At 39.2% G+C, this 9,945-nt stretch overlaps 1 protein-coding gene across 6 annotated transcripts in view; it reads right to left on the reverse strand.

Moving 5' to 3' along the window:
- Positions 1–9,945, reverse strand: part of TNRC6B (trinucleotide repeat containing 6B) — a 261,212-nt gene that overhangs the window by 175,772 nt on the left and 75,495 nt on the right. The window lies entirely within an intron of this gene.

Here is a 9,945-nt window from a genome sequence, read left to right on the forward strand (position 1 = left end):
ATAAAATATGGATTTCATTAATAATAATGTTCCAATATTGGTTTATTAGTTGTGACAAATTTTACTGTGAATTTGTACCTGTTCTAAAAAATAAAGTTTATACACATACATGTTGCTCCTCTGCTTATAATACCCTTTCATTCCTACCCACCCACCAAGGAACCAAGAAAAACCAAAAAAACTTTATTATTCCCACAAAACCCAGTTGAAATGTTAGTGTTACCATCTCCATTGTGGAGCTTCCTTGAAGAAAGAATTCACTGCTTTGCTCTAGGCACACAAGTACCAGAGCCTGTAGAGTAAGGTCACCTCACTCAATTAGAGCTAATGTTCCCAAAGTGTAGACACCATGTCTTACATAATAACTTGGCATGCCTGTACCCATGACACTGGCAAAGAGTAAGGGCTCAATAAGTGTTTATCGAGTTAAATAATTAATTGAATGACTATAAAAGTATATCATTTTGATAATATCTGAATAAAAATAAAAAAGAGATGATACATATAAACAGTGAAGGCCAAGATATGTCAGTAAACCTACAATAGAGCTGAAACCTCCCTAGTATCATACAGTTTACTACATATAATTACAGCTAAAACAGGCACTAAGAAAAATAATCATCATATTCAACAAGTCGAAGCCACACATGACAGACAAAATAGTATCTGTTTTCAGATCAATGTGACAACTCAGGCATATAAATGTCAAATAAATTAGGTCATGTGAGTCTCTCTCTATGGGAATTAGGCCAATGAAATACATATCCATGTCTTTGGATTTCCTGATATATCATCAAAAACTTTTAACTTACAGAATACTATTTTCATACTTAACTCCTGAAAGTATAAAATAATAAGACAGACCCATGGGTAACTATGTTGTAACTTCTACTCAATTTTATCTCTCATGTACATAGCAGGGAAATTAAGCCCTAAAGCCATCGTGGGGAAAATTACAAGGAATAATCACTGTGCTTCCAAACAATATGTTCAGGGGCTTCTGGAGTTTTACATTAGCAATAACTCGGTCAACTTGTCAACCCTCAAAGTAGTTACAGCAGAAGCTTTCACCAAAATAGAAGAACTCTCTTTGAGAAAGTTTTTAGGTCATAAAAAACTATATTCTAGTGACCATTCAGGGGGAAAAAACTGATTCTAAACTAATGTGAAATTTTAAAATTCTTTCTTCCTGTCTCCACTTCAAATGCTTGGAGCTCCAAGAATTAAAACAAACAAAGAATAAATCATGGCTCAGCACCCGTAGCTCAGTAGTTAGGGCACCAGCCACATACACCAGGGCTGGCAGGTTCAAACCTGGCCCAGGCCTGCTAAATAACAATGACATTACAACAACAGCAACAACAACAAAAATAGCCAGGGGTTGTGGCAGGAGCCTACAGTCGCAGCTACTTGGGAGGCTGAGGCAAGAGAATCCCTTAAGCCCAAGAGTTTGCGGTTGCTGTGAGCTGTAAGACATGACACTCTACCAAGGGTGACATAATGAAACTGTCTCAAAAAAAAGAATCAATCACAGTTCAATGGGGCAATTCTTCATGTCAGCCGTCAGCATAGCTTCTGGCAAATAGTAGGTACTCAATAAATATGTGTTGAATTAATGAGAGGAAGGAGAAGAGGGAGAAAGGAAGGGAGGGAAGGAGGAAAGGAGGTGAAAAGTAAGCAAGGAAAAATGAAAAGAATGCTTGTACTTAATTTAATGCTTGTGCTTATTTGCAATTTATTCACAGCAGTCTTTTAGAAGTCATTGCCTATTTTACGTCTTTGGGGCAGAAAAAAAAATCTTCCTAAAATCAAGAGCTAAAAAACTGTATTTCCCCACTCTTGAAAAATATACAACCTCAAGTCCATCTCCAAATGTCAATAAACCTCTCTCCAAGAAAAAGCTATGGAAGAGCCCACACAGTTTCAGAGAGTATCTCTTTAAAAGGAACATCAATACTCACATTCTCTAAGAATTCCTTTACCAGGGGGCACCTGTGGCTCAGTGAGTAGGCCACTGGCTCCATATACTGAGGGTAGCGGGTTCGAACCTGGCCCCGGCCAAACTGCAACAACAACAACAACAACAAAATAGCTGGGCATTGTGGCAGGCGCCTGTAGTCCCAGCTACTTGGGAGGCTGAGGTAAGAGAATTGCCTAAGCCCAAGAGCTAGAGGCTGTGCACTGTTGACACCACAGCACTCTACCGAGGGCGACAAAACGAGACTCTGTCTCTTAAAAAAAAAAAAAAAAAAAAGAATTCCTTTACCAATCCTTCCCATCCTTAAAACAACTTTGATTTCTACTAGCACAATACTTCTCTGGGTATTTTTAAAGTCATATTGATTCTTTTATTATGTTATTTTATTTTATTTTTTGGCCGAGGCTGGGTTTGAACCCGCTACTTCTGGCATACGGGGCTGGTGCCCTACCCTTTTGAGCCATAGCTGCCGCCCAATAATTTATTTTATTATTTATTTTGTAGAGACAGAGCCTCACTTTATTGCCCTTGGTAGAGTGCCGTGGCATCACACAGCTCACAGCAACCTCCAACTCCTGGGCTTAGGCGATTCTCTTGCCTCAGCCTCCCAAGTAGCTGGGACTACATGCACCCACTACAATGCCCAGCTTTTTTTTGTTGCAGTTTGGCTAGGGCTGGGTTTGAACCCGCCACCCTTGGCATATGGGGCCAGTGCCCTACCCACTGAGCCACAGGCACTACCCTCTTTTATTAATTTATTAAGTATACTGAATGCTTCTTCTACAATTTCAATTCCAAGCTTTTCTCCTTAATAGGAACCTAAACTTGCCATTTCACGTCTTCAATCATGTACTCTACCCTCTCCCAATTATAAGCTCCATTTCAGAGGCAATACAAAGAAAAGCTACATCCACTTTCTTTCTTCCCTCTCTTAATATCCCCTCATCACCAAACAGGAGTCAGATGAGCAGGCACCAGGCCTGGCTCAGGCACTATGTGCTCACTGTGTGGTGTGCATGGGGATGGGCCCTGCTATGCCCAGCTTCTGTCACACCCTTTTCATACCCACACTCTGCCTATCTCCCTTCTTTTCTCCTCTATTCTCAAACATGCGTAAGCCTCCATTTTCAAAAACCTTCCACTTGAACTAATTCCTCCTCCTCGCTGCTCTTCTTCCCTCCACTGATTTCCAAATTTCCTAAAACTGAGAGGTAAACTATAGCTACTCTTTTTTAGCATTTTTCTTTTACCCATAAAGTTCAGTTTCTGTCCTCTCCTATTCCAATGAAATGACATACTTTTGAATAATTTTTTTTAAGAGCATGGTCTTTCTCTGTCACCCAGGCAGGAGTGCAGTGGCACCATCATTGCTCACAGAAGCCTCAAACTCCTCAGCTCAATGGATCCTCATGCCTCAACCTCCTGAGTAGCTGGAACTACAGACATGCGCCACCATGTCCAGCTATTTTAAAACACTTTTTTGTATAGACAGACTCTTGTTATGTGGCCCAGGATGGTCTCAAACTCTTGGGCTCAAGCAATCCTTCTGCCTCAATCTCTCAAAGTGCTGGGATTGCAGCTGTGAGCTACGGCACCTGGCCAATACATTTTTTCTTTTTTTGAGACATAGTCTCACTATGTCATCCTTGGTAGAGTGTCATGGAGTTACAGTTCACAGCAACCTCAAACTCTTGGGCTTAAAACAATTCTCTTGGCTCAGCCTCCCAAGTAGCTGGGACTACAGGTGCCTGCCACAATGCCCGGCTATTTTTTTATTGTTGCAGTTGTCACTGTTGTTTAGATGGCCAAGGCTAGATTTGAACCCGCCAGCCTCGGTGTATGCGGCCGGCACCATAACCACTGTACTACGGGTGCTAAGCCCATATATTTTTTTGTTTTGTTTGAGATGGAGTCTCCCTCTCTTTTCCTGGGTAGAGTGCCATGGTGCCATAGCTCATAACAACCTCCATCTCTTGGGCTCAAGTAATCCTCTTACCTCAGCCTCCAAGTAACTGGATTACAGGTGCCCACCACAACGCCTGGCTATTTTTTATAGATGGGGTCTCACTCTTGCTCAGGCTGGTCTTGAACTTCTGAGCTCAGGCAATCCACCAGCCTTGAACTCACAGAATGCTAGGATTACAGGCATGAGCCACTGTGCCTGGCCTTGGCCAATACATTTTTAAACAACTTTATTATGGAAGATTTCAAACACACACAAAGTAAATATAAATGAATCCCTAACCATTACCAAGCTTCAACATTGGTCAATGTTCTGCCATTCCTGTCTGATCTATGCGTCTACTCAAATGATTTTTTTTATAGTTGTATCAGATATAACATACCTGACACTAATTGTCATTTTTATTATAATTATAAATTGTAGCACCCCATCAGACACCTTTAACTTCCCAGAAAGTTTTATCATGTGCTTTCTCTTCAATTAGTTCTTAAACCCAGATGGCTTTTCTCAGTTATCAACCTCCTTGATTTCTTGGCAGCATTGGAAGTTACTGAATGAACCTTTTTCTTGAAATTCCCCTCTATGATTTCTACAATACAAACTATCCCAATCCATCCTCATGTCAGTTTTACCTCCAAAATATACCCCAAGTCTGTCTCTCCCCTACTTCCAGCACCACCACAGTCACACAGTCTTCTCCCTTCCCTCTCACCTGATGGGAGCAAATGCCCTCTCACTGGCCTCCACCCCCACCCGCCTCTCCCCCATCTACCCTCCAGACAATGGCCAGAGCAATCTCTCAAAACACAAAGCATAACCTACCAGTCCTCAGCTCAACATTTGTCAGTGGCTGTCCCCAAGCACACAGAATAAGCCTTTGAGGCCTTGCGAAGTCTCTGTCTTCCCCTCCACCTCCTGTCATACTTGGCCATACAGGTTTCTGAGAGTTCTTAGAAGAGGCCAAGGGCTTTTGCAGCTGTTTCCTGTGTCTAGGACACTGTCTATCCAGCTTGTCTCACAGCTGGCTCCCTGGCCCCTTAGGTCTCAGCTGAAATGTCCGTTTCCCAGAGAAACCTTCCTTTACTTGCCTATGCTCATATTCCCAGCTACATTCTATTATACTGTAGTGTTATTTTCTTCATAGTACTTACCATCGTCTATTATTGTTGTCTGTATTTATATTTATTTGTGTCTCTTACTCAAATGTAACCACCTTGAGAGTATGTCTTTTTGGTTCATTGCTGTATCCCCTAGCATGTGCTTAAGAATTATTTATTGGAAAAAAGTAGATTTAGCAAGGTGTGGTAGCTCATGCCTGTAATCCCAGCACTTTGGAAGGCTAAGGGAAGTGAGAGAATTGTTTCAGCCTAGGAGTTCAAGACCAGACTGGGCAAGATAATGAGACCCTGCCTCTATAAAATGAAAAAAGATAATTAGCCAGATGTGATAGTGCCACCTGTAGTCCCAGATACTCAGTAGGCTAAGGTGGGAGGATCAGTTGAGCCCAGGAGTTTGAGATTACAGTGAGGTATGACTATGCCACTGCAGTCCAGTCTGACTGATGGAGTCAGACCCTAGATCCAAGAAAAATTAAGAAAAAAAAAGCGCCACTTAGTAACTGAAAAATCAAGAAAGCTAGCTGTTTTGTTCCAAAAAGAATGCAGAAACTGAGTTTTTAGCCCAATAAAATATTTTTTATTAAATCATAACTTTGTACATTGATGTATTTATGGAGTTCAGTGTACTGCTTGGATATACAACGTGAAATACTTACACTCAACTAAGTAACATATTCATGATAATTATCCTCATTTCTTAATAGTTTTGAAATGTACCATTGCATCATGCACATTAGGCGAGGTCCCCCCAAATACTCTCTCTCCTCCCACATCCCCCCTCCCCTCCCCTCCCCTCTCTCTCCTCTTCCTTTCTACTTGCTGGACTATAGTTATGTTTTGCCATTCATATAAATGTGTAAGTGATTATATATTGATTTCATAGAAGTATTGAGTACATTGGATACTTTTGTTTCCATTCTTGTGATACTTTACTAAGAAGAATATGTCCTAGCTCCATGCAGGTAAACATAAAAGATGTGAAGTCTCCATCTTTTTATGGCTGCATAGTATTCCATGGTGTACATATGCCACAATTTGTTAATCCATTCATGGGTCAATGGGCACTTGGGCTATTTCCACGTCTTGGCTATTATGAATTAGGCTGCAATAAACATTCTGGTGCAAATGTCTTTGTTGTAAAATAATTTTTGATCATCTGGGTATATACCTAGTAGAGGAATTGCAGGATGAAACAGTAGGTCTACTTTTAGTTCCTTAAGCGTGCTCCAAACTTCTTTCCAAAAAGGTCCTATTAGCTTGCACTCTCACCAGCAATGTAGAAGTGTTCCCTTCTCTCCGCATCCACACTAACATCTGTAGTTTTGGGATTTTGTGATGTGGGCTAATCTTACTGGAGTTAGATGATATCTCAAAGTGGTTTTGACTTGCATTTCTCCCATGATTAAGGATGATGAGCATTTTTTCATGTGTTTATAGGCCATGTGCCTGTCTTCATCAGAGAAGTTTCTATTCAAGTCTCTTCCTCACATAGAAATGGGGTTATTTGTTCTTTTCTTATTGATTAGTTTGAGTTCTCTATAGATTCTAGTTAACAGACCTTTGTTGAAAGCATAACCTGCAAAAATCTTCTCCCATTCTGAAGGTTGTCTGTTTGCTTTACTTACTGTGCTCTTGGCTGTGCAAAAGCTTTTTAGTTTGATCAGGTTTCAGTAATGTATTTTTGGTGTTGCTTAAATTGCAACTTAAATAGTCCTTCTCATAAAATATTCTCCCAGGCCAATTTCTTTTCTTTTTTTTTTTGCAGTTTTGGCCAGGGCTGGGTTTGAACCTGCCACCTCCGGCATATGGGGCCAGCACCCTACTCCTTTGAGCCACAGGGGCTGCCCAACTAGGCCAATTTCTTCAAGTATTTCCCTGTGCTCTCTTCTAATATTTTTATAGTTTCATGTCTTAAGTTTAAATCTTTTATCCAGTGAGAATCCATTTTTGTTAATGGTAAGGTGGGGGTCCAGTTTCAGTCTTCTACAGGTTGCCAGCCAGTTCACCCAGCACCATTTGTTAAACAAGGAGTCTTTCCCCCACTGAATATTTTTGATAAGCTTGTCAAAGATCAAATGAAGATAAGTAGCTGGTTCATCTCTTGGTACTCTTCTCTTTTCCATACATCTACTGCTCTGTTTTAGCACCAGTATCATGCTGTTTTGATCACTATAAATTTATAGTATGGCCTGAATTCTGGTAATGTGATACCTCCTGATTTGTTCTTATTTCTGAGTAATGTATTTGCTATTTGAGAATTTTTCTGATTCCATATATAATAAAGTACTATTTTTCCCAGTTCTTTAAAGTATGACAATGGAGCTTAAATAGGGATTGCATTAAATCTGTAGATTGCTTTGGGTAGTATGGACATTTTAACAATGTTGATTCTTCCCAGCCATGAGCATGGTATGTTTTTCCATTTGTTAACATCTTCAGCTACTTCTTTTCTCAAGTTTCATAGTTCTCCTTACAGATACCTTTTGTGTCCTTTGTTTGGTAAATTTCCAGATATTTCATCTTCTTTGGCACTATTGTAAAAAGAATAGAGTCCTTGACTATATTTTCAGCTTGACTGTTGTTGGCATATATAAAAGCTACTGACAATTTTCAAGTATTGATTTTGTATCCTGAGATGCTGCTGTATTCCTTGATCCTTCTAAGAGTTTTGAAGTTGAGTCCCTGGGATTTTCCAGGTATAGGATCATATCATGAGCAAAGAGTAAGAGTTTGATCTCCTCTGATCATGTTTGGATATCCTTAATTGCCTTCTCTTGCCTGAATGCAATTGCTAAGACTTTCATTACTATGTTGAATAGCAGTGGAGACAGTGGGCATCCTTGCCTCATTCCTGATCTGAGTGGAAATGTTTTCAATTTTACACCATTCAATATGATACTGGCTGTGGCTTTACTGTAGATGGCCTCTCTCAGTTTCAGCGATGTCCCTTCTATGCCTATTTTCTTAAGTACTCTGATCATGAAAGGATGCTGGATATTATCAAAGGCTTTTTCTGCATCAATTGAGAGAATCATATGGTCTTTGTTTTTTATTTTATTGATGTGATGTATTATATTTATAGATTTGCATATGTTGAACCAACCCTGTAACCCTGGAATAAAACCAACTTGATCATGGTGTATAATTTTTTTGATGTGTTGTTGAATTCTGTTTGGTAAGATCTTACTGAATATCTTTGCATCAATATTCATTAATAATATCGGTCTATAATTTTCTTTCTTTGTTGGATCCTTTCCTGGTTTGGGGATCAGGGTGATACTTGCTTCATAGAATGTGTTGGGAAGTATTCCTTCTTTTTCTATGCTTTGCAAAGGTTGTATAATAATAGGTATTAGTTCCTCTTGAAAGGTTTGATAGAATTCAGATGTGAAGTTATCTGGTCCCAGGCTTTTCTTTTTTGGAGATTTGTATTGTTGATGGCATTTCATTGATTGATATGGGTCTATTCAAGATTTCTAATTCTTTCTGGTTGAGTCTAGGAAGGTGGCATGCTTCCAGGCATTGGTCCATTTCCTTCAGATTTTCATATTTCCGGGAATAGAGGGTTTTGTAGTAATCATTGAGTTTTTTTTAATTTCTGAGGTATCTATTGTTATTGCTTATTATTTCGGATAGATGATATCAGGGATTTCACTTTTCTGTTTCCAGTTAGGTTGGCCATAGGTTTATCAATTTCATTAATTCTTTCAAAAAACTAGCTTTTTGTTTCGTTGATCTTTTGAATGATTCTTTTATTTTCAATTTCATTTAATTCTGCCCTAATTTTGGTTATTTCTTTTCTTCTGCTGGGTCTGGGATTGGATGTTCTTCCTTCTCCTGTTTCTTGAGATCATCTGTTAAGTTGCAGGCTTCCTCTTTTTCTGTTTTCTTGATGAAGGCTTCTAATGCTATAAATTTCCCTCTTATGATTGCCTTTGCAGTGTTCCACAGGTTTTGATAATTTGTGTCTTCGTTATCATTTTGTTCCAAAAATTTAGTGATTTCCATCTTAATCTCGTCTTTGACTCAGTTATCATTCAGCCTAGGATTATTTAGCCTCCATGACTTTGTTTGAGTATGAAGATTCCCGTTGCTGTTGAGTTCAACTTTTATTCCATGGTGGTCCAAGAATATACAAGAAATAATTTCTATTCTTTTAAATTTTCTGAGGTTAGACTTGTGTCCTAGGATATGATCTATTTTGGAGGATGACCTGTGGGCTGATGAGAAGAATGTATATTCAGCTTTATTAGGATGAAATGTCTGTAGAGGTCTGTAAAGTCCATTTGTTCTAGAGTTAGGCTTAAGTCTAATATTTGTTTAGTTTCTTCTTGGAGGGGTGTTAAAATCACCAACTATTATAGTGTAAGAAGATACTAAGTTCATATCCATTAGGGTTTGCTTTATGAATTGAGGAGCATTCTGGTAGGGTGCATAAATGTTAATTATCAAAATCTCTTCATGTTGGGTCTTTCCCTTGACAAATATGCAGTGACCATTCTTATCTTTATCTTTATCTATGTTGGTTTAAAGCCAATTGTATCTGAAACTACAATTGCAACCCCTGCTTTTCTCTGGTTTCCATTTGCCTGTATTTTATAAGTCCATCCCTTCACCCTGAGTCTATTTTTATCCTTTAAGGTAAGGTTCGGTTCTTGTATGCAGCAGATATCCGGTCTGAGTTTATGTATCCAGTCAGCCAGCCTGTGCCTCTTTAGAGAACAATTTAAACTCTTCACATTGAGAGAATTGATAAGCCTGGTTGTGTGTGGGGTGTCATGATTTTTAGATGTGCAGTGGACATTTTAATCCTTTCACCACTGTGAAAGCTGGGTTTTGTTCAAAAATTCCTGGATGAATTTACTTTGGAGGTAGAGCATTGCGTG

Source organism: Otolemur garnettii, unplaced genomic scaffold, assembly GCF_000181295.1.
Source record: "Otolemur garnettii isolate 467f Iridium unplaced genomic scaffold, OtoGar3 scaffold00007, whole genome shotgun sequence".
NCBI classification, from domain to species: domain Eukaryota; kingdom Metazoa; phylum Chordata; class Mammalia; order Primates; family Galagidae; genus Otolemur; species Otolemur garnettii.